Source organism: Pteropus alecto, unplaced genomic scaffold (assembly GCF_000325575.1).
Source record: "Pteropus alecto unplaced genomic scaffold, ASM32557v1 scaffold57, whole genome shotgun sequence".
Lineage (NCBI taxonomy): Eukaryota > Metazoa > Chordata > Mammalia > Chiroptera > Pteropodidae > Pteropus > Pteropus alecto.
In genome coordinates, this window is record NW_006442508.1 from 6,254,369 (window position 1) to 6,271,174 (window position 16,806).

At 35.0% G+C, this 16,806-nt stretch overlaps 1 protein-coding gene across 1 annotated transcript in view; it reads left to right on the top strand.

The window, feature by feature from the left end:
- The first annotated feature begins 1,329 nt into the window (after positions 1 to 1,329).
- The window catches only part of ATP10D (ATPase phospholipid transporting 10D (putative)), a 106,277-nt gene continuing 90,800 nt past the window's right edge, over positions 1,330 to 16,806 (top strand). Inside the window, exon 1 of the mRNA XM_006922476.3 lies at positions 1,330 to 1,686. The gene's annotated coding sequence lies outside the window, so the exon portion shown is untranslated. The remainder of the gene's footprint in view (positions 1,687 to 16,806) is intronic.

Below are 16,806 nucleotides of genomic sequence, written 5' to 3' on the forward strand. Positions count from 1 at the left end.
AAATTTTAGCCAGTCATTCTCAGTGCTTGCTGCAGATTAGAATCACCTGGACAGCTGAAAACCTCAGAGCCCCACCCCCAGAGATTCCAGTTTAATTGCCCTGGGTGGGGCCTTCACATCAAGCTCTCCAGTTGACTGCTGTGTAGCTAGTTAAAACCACTGATTTAAGCAGTCCAAATAGACTGCAAATACCATCCCCCTTCCTGAATTTTCCTGATATGCATCCTCCCAGGAAGACTCTCCACTGGGACAACAGCATCAGTGCTGACTGGGGAAACTCCGGGAGGCCCACTTAAATTAAATGTCCTCAAGAAGGCTGGCTTGATAGGAAATTTATTCTATCTCAAGTTATGTTAGAGACAATCACTTGGCTGCAAAAAGTGCTACCAGGTCCAGGAATTTCAAAGGCCATATAAATGACAGTCTGCTCTGCTAGGCAGGGTTTATTCTCTGAGTTGACTAAACTCTGGAGGTTTGCCCTTGCCTGTAGAAGATTTCCCGAATTGGCCGTCACAGGAAGCCACACCTAGAACTTGTTTCTCCCTGTCTGGGAGAGGCACCTTCTCACTGGGTGAAGGAACTTGTTTGGCCTCTCCAGTCTGGTCTGGAAGAGTTTTTAAGTCAGTGCCATGTTTCTGTCTTAGTGAGCTCTTCATTAATAGTGAAACATTTGTATGATCATTTCGTTTTCTTCACTCTCACTACACATTTGAGAAACTGGAAGACAGAGGCACAAAACAGGAGAGTTGCAGAGGTTTTTGCTTCTCTTTATTTTGTTTCAATAAGATAAAAAAATTGGTAGCCAGTGATCATTAGGTTTTGGTCTGAATTATCGCCACCATTGGTTTTGTCTTCACCAAATGCCCTTTCTCTTTCTCAAAGCACTTAGTTGCTCAGAAGTTTTGAGAGATCAGACATGTTGTTGGAATTTATTTAGGAGCGAAAAAAAAATTTTTTTTAAGCCATGAGTTTTAAGCTAACACAGCCTGGCAGGTGTGTGGACAAAGACACATTATACTGAGTGAGGGAGAGAATAAAGGTCGAGGAGTGAGAAAAAAGGCTAAATTGGAATTGTAGTCTTGTTCTCATTTTTTTTTTTTTTTTTGGTTATAAAATAATAACATGAAATGTTTAGATTTGATCCCTTTACATTCCAAAAAATAATTGCCAAGCGTTTCAAGTCTTGGTAAATAGATGAACTGTTAAACTGAATTTCAGCAAAACAAGAATGAACCAAATTGTCAAATGCAGGCAACCTGTACTGTAATGTGAAAGTAAGCAGTAGAACTGAAAAGGTCTGAGCCACTGGAAGCTCTGCGCTGGGCCCACAGGCAGCTCTGTCCAACAGCTGGAGCCCAGAAGTCGGGGCGGCCAGGCTCCGCCCCCTGACGCCGCGGGAGGCGGGGCGGCGGCGATTGGCTGTTAGCGCGGGGGCTGCTGAGCCCGCGGAGAAGGAGGAGCAGAAGGAAATAGGCGAGGAGGGGTCGCCGGCTCCACCCGGGCTCGGCTCCGGCTCGGCCATCTGAGTTTGGGTGCTGTCTGAGAAGTGTTCCTCCTCTCCCCACCACAAGGCGAATGATTGGCGTAGAAGCATAACCCGTCTCCGGTCTTCGGATCTGTGCGTGGTTCTCTTGCATCTTGGGACTCGGGACCGTCATGCTGTGATGTGTGCCGAGGGAGTAATTGGTAAGGGTAAACGAGTGAACCCCTTTAACTGTTTCCCTGCCTTCTGTTTCTCTCTCCACCCTCTATTCCTCTGTTTCTTCTCTTTTCCCCTCCCCCAATAATTGTGTTCAGATTTATAAAGTGCCTCAAAACGGGACTTTAGGGCTGTTGCAGAACGAGAGAGAAGAGGCAGGGGGTAGAGAGAAAGAGAGACCATTTTCAGTCAGTTCAAAAGAGGAATTATTTTATCTATCAGAATGCTCGATTTTGTGAAAAGGTGTTGCGCGCGCGCGCACACACACACACACACACAAAACCCTACCTTTGTCGTCTCATTTTGAAATTCAGAAGGGTAAAACAGTTTTGGCTCTGTCTCAAAGGTAATGAAAAGGATGAGGGTTGAAAAACCAGGAGTCGATTCCTTAGGAAGAAAAAATGTGTTTGTGTTGGCACTTGCTCAGAAATAGTTTTTAAGGGAGAACGCAAAAAAATCGCGTTCTTCCATGCAAACACTAACTTTTCTTAATTGTTTGGGGGCATCCTTCATCTTACATTATAAAACATAGTCACACTTTGTACAGCAGAGAGACATCTGGCTGATAAGTGACATCCTCCAGTCTGGAGGGTTGAAAGGATGTATTTAAACTACTCTTAATTATTTGGACACATTAACTCTGGTATTTAGAGTGTGTCTAAATAAGAGCAAAGTTTCTTCTTGCTTTGTTTCACCTAGTTCTTTGCAAGGAGAAAAACAGTTCTGTAGTCTGAGAGCAAACCTCTGACTCCATTCAACCCACAAGGATTGACTTCTTATCCACCAGCATCAACATACTGTATCCAAAAAAAGTACCTCCAGAGGAGATAGTTATTTTTAAATTTGGCTAGGTCGCATTTCTGTGAAGAATACCATCATAAATCTTTGTTGGCTTGTTTAGAGCAAATATGTAACACATGATCATTGTAACAGAGTAAGCTCATTCACTGCCCCAGTGTGAGCCCCTTACAACAATCTACCCCAAAAGATAATGTCTGTTCCTTCTGGACTTTTTTCTATTCTCATTGCAAATACATATTACATACCTACGTGGAGATTTTTTTTTTTATCAAAATGAGATCATACTGTTGTGAAAGAATTTCAATCTAAAGTGAAACCAGAGGATACAGAAAAGAAAAATCTCACACATGTGTCCTCAGGAAAACAAAATCTAATGACTGAGAAACTGATTTTCAATAAATGCCTGATTTGCAGAAAACTGATAACATTGATATTTTCTTAAATATTAGGGAATTAATCAGAGGTTACCTCATATCAAACTTGGCAGTTTTCCTCATAAACCATAAGCTTGTAAACCTCTGTTTCCAGAGATGTGAATAAGAAATGACCCAGGCCAGATTGGGCTCACAAAATGGGCTAAATTGTTTATGTGACTGGGACTGGTTTTGTCTGCTTGAGTTTTCAAAGCTGGTCTCCATTTGTTTTGATTTTAACAGATTCTAACCGAACTCTCCCCAACTTATATTCCTTGCCCATAAATACAGCCTACCCCAGACCCTCAGCAGATTTGCTTATAGCTTGCTACAGTTTGTGTGTCCCAAATTGCATTTCCTCTGTTATTCCCGATTAAATTCATCTCTTTCTCTCTCTTCTTCTTTTTTTAAATTTATTTTATTTATTTTTATTTTTTATTTTGAGCTTGCTTCTTTATTTAGGTCAAAGCTAGACAGGTTTCTCCCACTATCCAAAAGTAAAGTATTCCTGTAAAGCCAAAATAAAGCATAAAGCAAAGAAGCAGTTACCATTAATTTATATGGGAAAAATTTTGAGCATTCCCAGACCCCCAAAAATAACTACTAAATCATACCAAATACTTTTAATTACATCCAGTTTTACACTAAGTATAACACTCTTACGAGCTCTCAGGCTTTTCTGATGCTTTAACACTATATCTTGCTAATGGGTGCACAGAATAAATTGAGATAAAGCACAGATGCTCACAAACTCAGTTCAAAGGTAACGTGGCTTGATGCTGAGATGCTGAGTGTGGTTTCTGGGGAAGGGGTGTGGCTAGGCCACTCTCCCTGCTGGGATGCCTTTGCCTCTATAATAGGTTACTACAAAACAAACAGTGCTATTTTTGCTTTTCGCCTTTTTTTCATAAAAGTGAAAATCTTTACTTTTGTTTAACAAAAACAGATATGAAATAGGTCTTTTGTAAAAGCAAAGTGGCGTAAAGCAAACTTTTGACAAATGGGAGATATCTGTATATGTTGGAAAACAACAACGTTCAAAAGTTTTTAGGGAGTTTAGAAAATAATTTTGTAATTGTTACTTTAACATTTGTTAAATTGTATGAAATGGGTGGAGAATCTAAGCAGTCTAAAACAGGATATCAGGAACGTTTGACCTTTATACAGCAAGAACAATACATTTTAAACAGTTATTTAGGGATTAAATAGAAATTGAATAGCATGTCATTTATTTTGATGTCAGTAAAATGAAGGAAATTATCAGAACTTGATTATATTTTATAATAGAACAGAGATGACTCATTATTAGACAAATGTACTTCTTAGAATCAATTTTAAAAATTAGAAGGTAAAAAAAAATGCCCACATATTCAAACCTTCAGTACATGTCTTATTTATTGTCTGATCGAGTTGGAAGTAGTCTTTTTAATGAAGGAAAGTCAAAGAAAATGCTACAAGCAAGATCACTGAGGAATTCTCAAAACTCAATGCATTGGTGAAGATAAATTTAAAGCTTGTCAGTGCTTGAGAAAAGTAGACCGGATTTATCAAATCTTGAAACAATTATGTGTGTGTTGAATACTATCATCATTCCTGGTCAATAGTTATAGCAGCTGAGCAACTTATCACTTAGAGGAGCTTTGTTGTGAGTGTATTCTCTTGAAGACATTATTCCCTTCCTGTTATCTTAGATGGATTTATTTCATTTCAGAACTTATTTAGCCATAAAAATAATACTTTTCATGAAACCCGTATCACTGTTAGAGTAAAAAGTACTAGTAGAGCTAGTTTTGTAAAAGATTTGTCGCCTTAATGGAATCTTCTTTTGTACTGCTTGATGAAGAGTGTATTCATGCAATTCTTTGAGGTAATAATGTGGAGCTATGTACTAAAACTCATAAATGTTTGTAGCTTTTGACGCAGTAATCCTGGGTCTAGAAATATATCCTAAGGAAATCATTTGAATTCCATAGGAAGATTTTATAAATATGTTTATTATAGTGTTATCTGTGATATAGAAAAAAAATTAAAACAAAATTAAGCTCACAGTATTAAGCTTTTTAAAATTAATTAATGTGCTATATTTCTATATTGATAAAATTAATTTTCCAGAATATTTTTTTAAAACTTTCATGACCTAGATCTTTGCAATGTATTGAATGAAAAAAAGCAAGATTTAATCCTATATTATCTTGAATGTGTAGAGTATAACTTTGAAAAATAAATACATATAAAATATCATTTACTCAATAAATATTTATTAAGCTCTTACTATATATTAGGCATATAATTGCAAAAATACCATTTTGAAAAATATTGCCAAGAAATATCATTATTTAAAAGACAAACTCTTAGCTCTGTATTTCATATGCCAGCATGCCCTTTTCAAAAGATATTAAAAGCAGTGACAGATTGATGAAACACCCCTATAAAAAATGATCCCGAGTGAAAAATAGATGTAAATAGACAATTCACAAAAGAAAAACAGTCTTGACTCTTCTAAGGTTAGGGAGCAAGGGGGATGTTCACCTCCTAACAGTTGAATAATACTCATCAATACAGTAAGTTACCATGTTTTCACATATCGCATAACAACCATGGAAAGCAAATCAAAATATGTGAGGTTATTGAGAATGTTTAATGATATAAAAAATAGTAATGATGTGAGAAATGAAAAAAGTATGTTACACAACAATGTCCTTTTGAAAAAAAAAATGCAATGATTATATACAGAAACTATTTTATTGGTGGAGAATAAACCAAATGTTAATAGTGCTTATATTTGGGTGCTGTGATTACATATGATTTCTATTATTCTCAAGGTATTGATCTGTAGTTTCTGAAATGTCTACAGTAAATATATTTTAGTTATCAAGAAAAAAGTTCATCCCAATAAAGCAATTTTTCCTAGAATCAAGAGCACATAGACAGTATCTTTTTCTGCTTCTACAAAGCCTCCAGTCTCGTGTGTAATTCCATGCCAATTTCTGAATTACATTTGCTGGTGAGAATGTTTGATTTATAAGGGAACTCACCAGATAAAACTTATTCTAGTCACATTTACTCATCTGCCCCCACTTGTTTCCTGAAATAATAAGCAGTGTTGGCCTGATTCAAGTTTTGTTCCTTTTCATTTCCTGTTGATCAGATCTGCTAGGGTCTCATGCTGAAAGGCCATAGTTAAATATTTCTTAATTCATTTTCCTAAAATCTACTTATTTCATTTAAAGCCTTTCTTAATGAGGAAGATGAGTACAACAAATTTCTGTTAGCAAAATAAACTTAGAAAATTTCAACTTTTTATGTAGGATAGGTAAAGAAAAACTCATAATATCTAGGTTATGAGACGGAAGGTGAAAATCAGTTTTAAACTATTTAAAGATGGTGTGAAGTCTCTTAATTTATAGTACTCATAATTAGTTAGCACTATTTTAAACAGCCTCATTCCCTAAAAGACTATAATAATATATGAAAGGTTATAGTTAAAAATCTTAATTATAATATTCTTTGTTCTTCACTGAAGTCTTTCCTAGAGAGGTGTTCTCAAATGTTTCATCACAAAGATTCTATTTACTTGTGATGTCCTTTAGCCAACAAATCAATATTTCTACCTTGCATGTTAGAATCCTGGATGCGAAGCATTATACTTTTAGAATCCTAAACCAAGGACTAAGAGAAAAGTGAGTCCTAAACTGGCTTTCCTCTCTCAAGTTGTCACATTTCATTTAAGTCAGGCTAGTGTAAAAGAGGGGTATGGTGGTCCCCAAAGCCAATTCATCACATTTTTTTTCCTGCTTCATATGGATCATGGTCAGGGTGCAAGGGGTACTGATAGGAATGTGTGGGTAAGGTATGTAGTATTAGGGATGCAGTATTGATAACAGGCGGAGGCCGAAGTGGAGTCAGGACAGGAGATATAGAGCTAAATGGGGAATATGGGGTGTGGCTATGAGAGCTTATTGCAGTGTTGGTGGTGCCATAGAGATCTATCCAAGGTGCCTTTGGAAATCTCTAATGATCCCACTCCTTAGGTTACTGGTAAACTGTGTTCTGAAGCATGTTACTCAGTTTTTCCAATCTAGTCTCACTGCCTTTTTCCCCCATTCCAGTGTATCTCTCATACTTCTTATAAAGGTAAATGTCCATATCATACCGCACTTTCTCGAATATCTTTGATTTCTCATTTCCTTCAAACTAAGTATAAATTCTACATCTTAGTAAGTAACGACTTATGTGGTCCTAACGTAGGTTTCCATTTTAATTTCCCATCACTCCTTAATTCTTACATGAAACATCGGCCGTATTGAACGACTCAGTGTTACTTAAATGCACATAAGGTTTTCCAGCCTCCTTGCTTTTATTCATATTTCCTTCTCTAAAATCTGCAAATCTCTCCCATCAGAGTCTAGACATTTCTCAAGGCTCTTTAAAGTGCTCTCGTATGGGAAGCCTGCCCCTTCTTCCTTTCCATCTTCCAGCCTCACGTCATGCCTTCTCATAGGACTTTCTGTTTCCCTAGATTTATATCCGGCATGATTACCCTCGTGTTATCTTTTCTGTTGAATTGAATATTTTGACCTGTTCTGGACATGTTTATTCATTTTCAAAGTACTCGGCACCGTGCCTAAGACAAGGTAAAATAAATGAACACTAAAAGGTAAGCTCCAAGAAGGCAGACTTTTGGATGTTTAGTTCCCTCCATTTATTTCTCTTCTCTCTAACAGTGCCTGGCTTATAGTTGATAGAATGAAGTTATTGTGCAGTTTCAGCATATTAGGCACTGTATGTCATTTAATAAACTCCTTCACAAAACTTTGTGAGGTAGCTGATGGTGCTTACAATTGCAGATGTGGTAACTGAGGCTCAGAAGGGCTAAGAGCTTGTGATAATAGGCTGACTGAATCTGAGCCTTAGTGTCACTTGAAGTTGTTAAAGCTCGTTCTTTCTGCTAATTATGGATGCATTTTGTTGCTATTCTGAAAACAGCTGATTATATTATCTCTTATTTTATAAATATGTTTTGGAGGGTGGGGAGCATTGAGAAACTATTGGAATTGACCATTTGTCATGAATCCATTTTATAATTTCAGGGAACACCATCAACATCTTTTAAATACAATTTACAGCTTTCATCTATCCCTTATTGGTGTTTATATACTACACCTAGTAATACTTAACTTACAGGCCTTGAGATAATTTAAATATCTTTATATAATTAACACGTAATTTATGCTTTCATTACATTAAATCATATGATGAATAATTTTTAGCTATCATAAAATAATACATTTCTGTGGAATATTTATAACATATTTTAATTCACTCACATGCTTCCAGAAGTGAATCTTTAAATGGTTTTTAGAAATTAATCTCTTATCCATTATACTGAAAAATCCTTTTTATAGTTCAACTGAAGTAATGTCTATCTTCATCATATATCCAGTAATGCAATATACTTTAAAGAATAGATATATGAATTAAAATTGTAGTCTATGACATGTTTGATTTATCTTTATAGCTCAGGTTAATAATCTGCAGAACTTTAGAAAACATGTAGTCTACTGATTTCTTTGGCACTATACACACACACACACACCATCATTCAGCAGCTAAATTCTTTCCATTTTGGCTATAAATAACTCCACCTTCCTATTGTATTTTTCTCTATTATTTTAAGCATGTTATTTTTTGCATTTTAAAGAAATTTTGTAGTTACTTATCCAGAAAATGATTGTGCTATTGTGTATAAAAAAGTAGTTTCACTTTTATTTAAACAACAGTGATATGTTGTTATATCTATTGAGAAAAGTTATTAGTTGCATGAAATATTATTTAACGATAATGAATTCATGGAGGAAATATATTTAGAAATTAAAAATAAGTCTCTTCAGAGCACTTTTGCAGTGCCTAGGTCAGACTTTGAAAACTCTAATCCCCAGACCAGAAGTATCACTTGAACTTGTTAGAAATGCAAATTCTCTGGTCCCATTGCAGACTTATTGAATCAGAAACTGAAATGTATATGTGTGTGCGCGTGAGTTCGTGCGTTCGTGTGTGTGTGTGTGTGTGTGTGTGTGTGTGTAGGTGTAGGAAATGGAATCTGTTTTCAAAAGCTTTCCAGGCGATTCTGATCTGTTAGCTTGAGAAAACAAGCTTAGGATAAGATTTTCAGTGATCAAGCCATATTTACTGGGTTTTGGCAGGCAGGCAGGAGCCTGGTTTTTCTTAGAAGGCCTCCAGGAAAGGCAATTCCATTGACTTTGCTATATGCCATTTCAAATACCTCTGTGTTATCATTGAACTGGCATCAAAAGCCTTTAGTTTGAGACACAAAACTTACACAACAGTCCAAAAAGATAACATTTAATACTTAAGGATTTGTATTGGCTAGTCTTATGTTATTATTTACTTCCTGGAAACAAATTCCCTTTCAAAACATAATTAAACCAAACATTTTTGCTAAGTATTTTATAAGAGAAAAAGAGGGGGACATTTTTCTCCATCATTTGATCTTGGGTATATTTTTGGAGGATGATTAAAAGGAGCAAATGTGAATCCTTATGACTCTCAGAGTTTGTGCCTAAGGAATCAAATATTCTTATCAGGGTTCTGAGTGCCTTTGTAGAGGTAGATAGTGATGTAGAATCCTACTGTGATAATTAAATTTGTAATTAGTTCTTTATAGAGTCCCAACCCAGAAGTATTTTCATATTGCATCCATATACAACATAGGCTATATTCTGTTAATATACTTTGGATTTGATCAAGTCAGATTAAGTCTCTCATTTATTGCTGGTAATTTTATTTGCTACCTCTCTTTATGTTACAAGCCCATGTGATGTTGAACGTGGTCATTTCAGAACATTGTAAGTTGATCATGTTGTGAAAATATTAGGAATCAGCGGAATCTTGAAACAGGTTCTTAAGTAAGATTTGAGAATATTCTTACCTATAAGTGGTTTCCTTCCCCTACCACTGACTTTAATTTTTTAATATAAAGAGCAATGAAGGTGATATTTTAAAAGTATGAGGGTTGTTTTTGAGATTTTTGAGATAACTTTGATATCTAGAAATGTATATGTCCTTTATAAGTATAAGATATTTTACTGCAACAGTGATCTGAATGATATTCTTTTGCAGAATATTATTCTATTTCACAAATTCTATTTCACACCTAGTTTTCATAAAGAAGACAGTCTCCCAAAACTGTTTCGGCATTTAAATAAGCTATCTCTTAAAATGTAACCAGTCATATCTGTGAGATATTTTTAGTAATTATCTTTTGTGCAGAAGAGACCTGAATGTGTTAGTTGGCTTTGCAACGTTTTTAATTACATTCAAGACTTCTTGGCGGGGAAACACATCTTTGACTTTATGATGAACCTTATATACTAAATTATGTTTTTCTTGTTTTTTTTTTTTTCCTGATATAATGTTGAGTAGTAGTATTAATACATACACATGCTGCTTGTGAATTTGGGTATGAATATTCTTTTTCAGTGTTGAGGCAGCATGCTTAAAACAAACTGAAATTGTAAAAGATTATACCTTTTCCCTGCATCTTAAATGTAGAGGCAGTACGTTACCTTCTGTGTGTACTGTTCTCTACCATAACTGTAGTTTTCGTGATTAAATAAAGTTTAGAGATTAGAGTTTTGGAATAGTTTTTAATCAAAATGAAGATCTTTTCTAATTATAAAGTAACTATATACGTTCATGATAAAAAATATAGACAGTTATAAAAAATACTTACAAATAAAAATTACTTATTAACATACTACCTCAAAATAATGTGTTAATGTTTTAAAAAATATTTCATTCCAAATTCACATAAATATAAATAGTTTACATATATTCTAGTTGAGATTATACTTTTATACAGGTCTAAATCATGGTTTAAAACTTTATAAACTTTAATCATTTTCTTGCTCATGAAATTAATTTAAAAATTATTTTTAATAGCTGTATTATTTCCATTTAAATATACTACAATTTAACAGTTTCTTTTTTTCTGTTCATTGGGGTTGGTGCCTTTTCCAATGCTGAATTGGTCATCTTTCTACTCAGAGCCAAAGAGAATGAATATTTCTAAGGCATATTACATTTGGCTCCAGAAAAGTAAAAGCAGGCTAGACTTCCCCAGCACTATATGACAGCTTGCTTTATTGAGCATTATGAGTAGAGAAACCCTTTGCTACATTTAAAGCAAAAAATACTAACTTTGCTTTCATTGTTTTTCTTAGATTACTAGTGAAGTTAGAAATATATTTTTTTCCTATTATTTGCAGTTTGTCAGCTCTGTGGGCTTTTTCATGTTCTTTTCCCAAGTGCACTCTTGTAAATATTTAAACCAGGAATGAATACTTTCTAATGTTGCTTTTCTAAAACATCAGTGTAAAAAGTAGGCCATTCTGAGTGATAATAAGACTTGTTAAGATGAAACTGGAACAGTAGGACAGATGCCACAAATTAGCTATGAAAATTTTATCTGAATAAGTCTGAGTTATTTTATAGTTTAAGCATGCTATCATATAAAATTTTAGTAGGCATATCTGAATAAGTCTTAGTTATTTTATAGTTTAAGCATGCTATCATATAAATTTTTAGTAGGCATAAAATCTTGCATTCAAATTGATTTAAGCAATTTATGATACATTTATGAATAAGGATGTAGTTTAGGAATTAATAAAAGCCTACCTATTTATGTATGAGGAATAGACTTCCCCAGTGGAGAGTAGTGGAGAGAACAGCTGGTATTTATGGTAACTTGGTGTGTACTACTGCGCAAGTCAGTGTCTCTAAAGCTCAATTTTTTTTGTGTATATAAAATATTTAGTTGGATACTTAAGATTTTTTTCCAGCTTTAAATTCTGAATTTTCTATTTAAGTTGCTAAGTCTTATCATATTTAAAATGCTTTTCCTACCTGGCAGAAATGTTAGCATCAAATGATTAAAAAGTGTTCTTACTATTTATAATAGTAAGAATAGCTGCAATTTATTGATTTGATATATGTCAGGTACCTGGCATATATTCTCATTAAGTCCTCACAGCAAACCTAAAGAGTAGGTATTATTTTCCTTAAGGGGAAACTGCGGATTATACCAAGTGTCACTGGGGCTAAGTTGTTAGAGCCAGGATTTGGACCCATGGCTGATGGAAAAGCTCCTCTCTTTCCACTCTGCTTCTTACTTCTCTCTTAACAAATGGAGTGCCTTGCTCTAGATCAGAGTTTTCAGCATAGCATTATTGGCATTTTGGGCCAGATTATTATTTGTTGTGGGAGCTGTCCTGTGCATTTAACAGCATTCATGGTATCTATCCATTAGCACTTTCCCCATCAGTTGGCACAACCAGATGTCCCCTGAAGGACAAGATTGCCTCTGATTTAATACAACCTAAGTCATCAACCGTCCGAGGGCAAATATAATTATTATTTCTGGAAAAAATAGGCGGCTCTAGGCCATCTTGGATTTCAAAGGTCAAGATAGAATTGACCAAGTAGATTCCCAGCAAATGACCCTAGTCCATCATTCCACGATACTTGATGTACACTTTCTGATTGTTTGGCCTTTATCCTCTTGAGATTTTTCATGTTTGCAGAGTACTCATTCCCAGGATGCATAGTATACCATCATGAACCTGATTGGACATTAGTTAATTTATTTAAAAATATTCATTGAGTATGTGCCATGTGCCAAACATTGTCCCGTTACTGGTTAAAACAGTGAACAGATAGTCTTGTAGGGGAAGCAGATATTAAACAGTTAATTATAATTCCCCTTTTTTACTCTCTTAATCTTTTAAAGCACGTCTTTGGACTCACAATCCAGTGTATTTATCTTGTTTTACACACACACACACACACACACACACACAGAGCTAGAGTTTGCCTTCTTTCATATGAATGAATAAAGATAGCACACTAGGAAATTTATGTTCTTCCAGTTTAAAAAGATATTTTGGCTCTAGTTTTCAAAATGAGCACTTATCTGGGGGCTAGCTTCATTTTAGAATTTACTTGTTTATCTCTTGGTTAGTGTTTTAATGTTCTTAGTTTTTGCTGCTCTAAAATCTGGCCAAAAACATGTCAAAGTCTGTCTCGTGAGGAATAAATTCTGAAGAATTTCCAGTAATGAGAGAATCTCTTGAAGTTCATGCCTGTTCCTCTACTGGATTGTATGTTCCTTCAGGGTAAGAACCATGAAATTTACGTAGGACGTTTTATCATTTTGGTTGCAGTGCTTGGAAAAGTGCCTGGCCGATAGCCTTTTAGTGCCTATTTATTAAACAGATATAAGGAAGAGATCTTTGAACAGTGAAAATAGGTTACACTAAATAAGTCTTGTTAAGTTTCTGTATTCTCCTTGAAAACCATTGAGGTTGTTAATTCAATTCATTTATGTTTATTAACTATTCTAAGGTAGTTGGAAGTATGAGTTAAGTCTTGATAAAGGAAATACTTGAGTGGCCAAGGGAGAAACAAACCTATACAATTAGACATGAGCATCAGAACAAGGAGCTCTTTAACTACTAGAAGAAAACCTATGGAGATGCTCTGAAGACCCTGAAGGCATCACTATATAGAGCACTTCTCAAAAATTGATGCGTAGGAAAGCATTGGTGCTGAATTCTCAGAGAGGAAAATTTGTTTAAAATACTATGTAAAATATAGGAAAATTGAGAACACATGTAAAATGACTTCCATCTTGGCTGAAATTGTTTTGGTACTTACAGGAATAAACCTTAAGCTTTCTGAAAGAACAAAAAAAAAATGTTTCTCAGAAGAACTTCCTCTTGAGAGTTTTAGAACAATCAAATTGAAATACCTCAGTTGTTTTTAAAAATAGACTCCACTTTTTTTATTTCCCTTTTTATGTCTTCCTGTTGCAGTCTTGTTAGTGGCTGTTTTAGGGTTACATGCTGTAGATCTTAATATACTATAATAACTTTAGCATGCGTAATAATATCTGTAATGAGATGCCATGAAATAACTAAGCTTATATCACTTCTAGGTATTCTGGTCTTTACTGCATGTAAGAGAGATGTTATTTTATTTATTCTTTAATTCATATGTTCATTCCACAAATACACACTGAACATCTCCTCCTCTGCAGTGGACACTGTTTTAGGTGTAGGCTGCATTGGTGAACAAAAGAGATTGAAATTCCTCCTCTGATGGAGGGAGAAGATAACAAAAGCTAAAATACAAAAATAATTATATGTCATTAGAAAGTGGCATAAGAGTGAGAAATAAATCATGGAAGGAGGATAGGGATTGTTGAGACAAAGCGGTGTGGGGTAGAGTGAAAGAGGGGAGGAGTTATGGGTTGGAGAGGACTTTGGGAGGCAGATACCTGTGACATCAACAGCTATTAGTACAAGATGAGAGCCTTTCGAGAGTTTTAAATCGTGACAGTGTCGGGATCTAACTTAGGTTTTAACAGAAGTAGGTGATAGCATTGGACTAGGGTGATAGTGGTGGAGGGGATGCCAAGTGGTGAGATTCTGGGTATATAATTTTTTAAGTAGGGCCAACAGAATTTGCTGACTGTGTGTGGATTTAGAGGGAAGACAGGACCCCAGTATGACTCAAAGGCTTTTGGGTTTAGGATCTAGAAAAATGGAGCTGCCAGCAACTGACAAGGCTAATCTGGAGTTTGGGGTGAGGGTAGAGGGGCAGGTTTTGGGGAGAGTACCAGGAGCTCAGTTTTTCACATGTTACCAATTGAAGATGGGCCGCCTAATTGGCATTCAGATGTATGAATCTGGAGTTTGGGGAAGAGGTTGGAGCTGGAGAGCAGTTACATGGGGGAAAACTGTAGATGTTCTCTTTCGATGGTTTTGGTTTTCTCAGTAAAATAGAAACAGAGATCATAAAAGTTGAGAGGGATAGGGAAAGTTAGAAGAGAAAGTATGAAACAGTTGTCTGTTAAAATGGGAAAGTAAAGAAACTAAAAATGCTGTATTATTGCATTTGGCATTGTATGGCCAACTTGTGGTTTATGGTCAATAATTAAAAGTGACGCTAATCAGGCACGTTATGTGTTTCTCTCTAGGCACTTTCAACCTGTAGGTATTAGAGCAAAGTAGATAGGAACTTACATATAACTGATTTGAATATAACTAGGGTAAAGGCTTTGCCAAGAAGTGAGAGAGGAGCTAAGAAAGAGAATGTTGACTATAACATTTAAAATGAGTAAGCAGGGAAGTGAGGCCATACAGGAAGGAGGGGCAGTGAAAGATGCTTACAGGTCAGTTGCTTATCCATCTCTGTAGGATCAGATGATACTGAAGTTGGGTCAAAAGTGAATCTTTTATTTATAAGTAATTTTTATTTTTATACATTGAATCATATTTCAATTACATGTAAAGAGCTTTCTAATCGAATGTATCTAATGTTTTAAAATTAAATAGAATTATATGAATTTATTAATTTTAACAAATGAAGTATGTCTTTAGTATTTTCACATCAAAATAACTTGTTCAGCTCTTTTATACTAGTCCTCTTCTTTTCCCAACTCTCACATTCCTTGGTAGGCTGCCAGAGGCTATGTGCCTTCTGCCAACTTCTTGATCAAGTGTTTCTGCCGCATATCAGAGCCTTCTACTAGCACCAGAGGCTTCACTCCATCTTATATTTGGGTTAGGCTTGAGTAGCCATTTATCAATCTGGGTCATTTGGGTGAGTTTCTCCATCATTCTGAGCCACGTTTTTTTTCCATCCTTAAGTAGGGATAATAATATGTAATTTGTTGTAAGGATTAAAGTTAATGTATATTTATTCCCAAGTGCAGAACTTGGCATGTCTTTTTAAATGGTAGATACTGTTATGCTTTTAAGTTTATAGAATTAATAATATTTTATTAGAATGGAGTAACCAAATCTCAAAAACATGCTATTCTGTCATTTTAGTAACATATATTCTAGGAATATCTAGGATTACCAGTGTCAAAACATAGTGTTAAAGATTGCTGTCATTAACATTTTAATCTATATTTATGTTTTTTCAGCTTTAAGAATAGACTAAGACATATTGGAAACTCACCATGAGTATGGCTGAGATTTTTTTTTTTAGTTCCCAATAACAGACATGCCTACAACTATAACATTTTTCCTGCCTTGTTTTATTTAGCTTTTTTTTTTTTTAAATAATTCAATGAGGCTTTTTTTTCAATTATAATTGGCATACAATAATATATTAATTTCAGTTGTACAGCATGGTGATTAGAGCTCTATATAACTCATAAAATGATCACCCCACTAAATCTAGTACCTTTCTTCCCCTTACATGTTTATTACATTATTAACTATCTTTGCCATGCTACACTCTACCTCTCTATGTCTATTTTGTAACTATCCATTTGTACTTCTCAATCTCTTTGCCTTTTTCCGCCATGCCCCCTAAACCCCTCCCATCTAGTAGCCCTCAAAATATTCTCTGTATCTATGAGTTTATTTCTACTTTTGTTATTGTTGTTTGTTTTGTTCTTTAGGTTCCACATGTACATGAAATCATGTGATATTTGTCTATCTGACTTCATTCAGTGTAATACCCTCTAGGTCTATGAAGGCAATATCTTTTTCCATCCCCTTCCTTTTAATCTGCATGTGACTTTTAATCTGAAGTGAGTCTCTTATAGGTAGCATATGTAGGGGGCTTGTTTTCTTATCCATTCAGCCACTCTGTCTTTTGGTTGGAGCACTCAATTCTTTTCCATTTGAGGTAGTTGTTGATAGGAATGTAGTTATTACTATTCTTTATTCCTGTTTTTGATAAATATTCTTTCTCTTAAAGAAGTAAGTCCCTCCAACATTTCCTGTAATACTGGTTTGGTGATGATAAATTCCTTTAGTTTATTTTTGTCTGAGAAGCTCTTTATCTTTCCTTCAC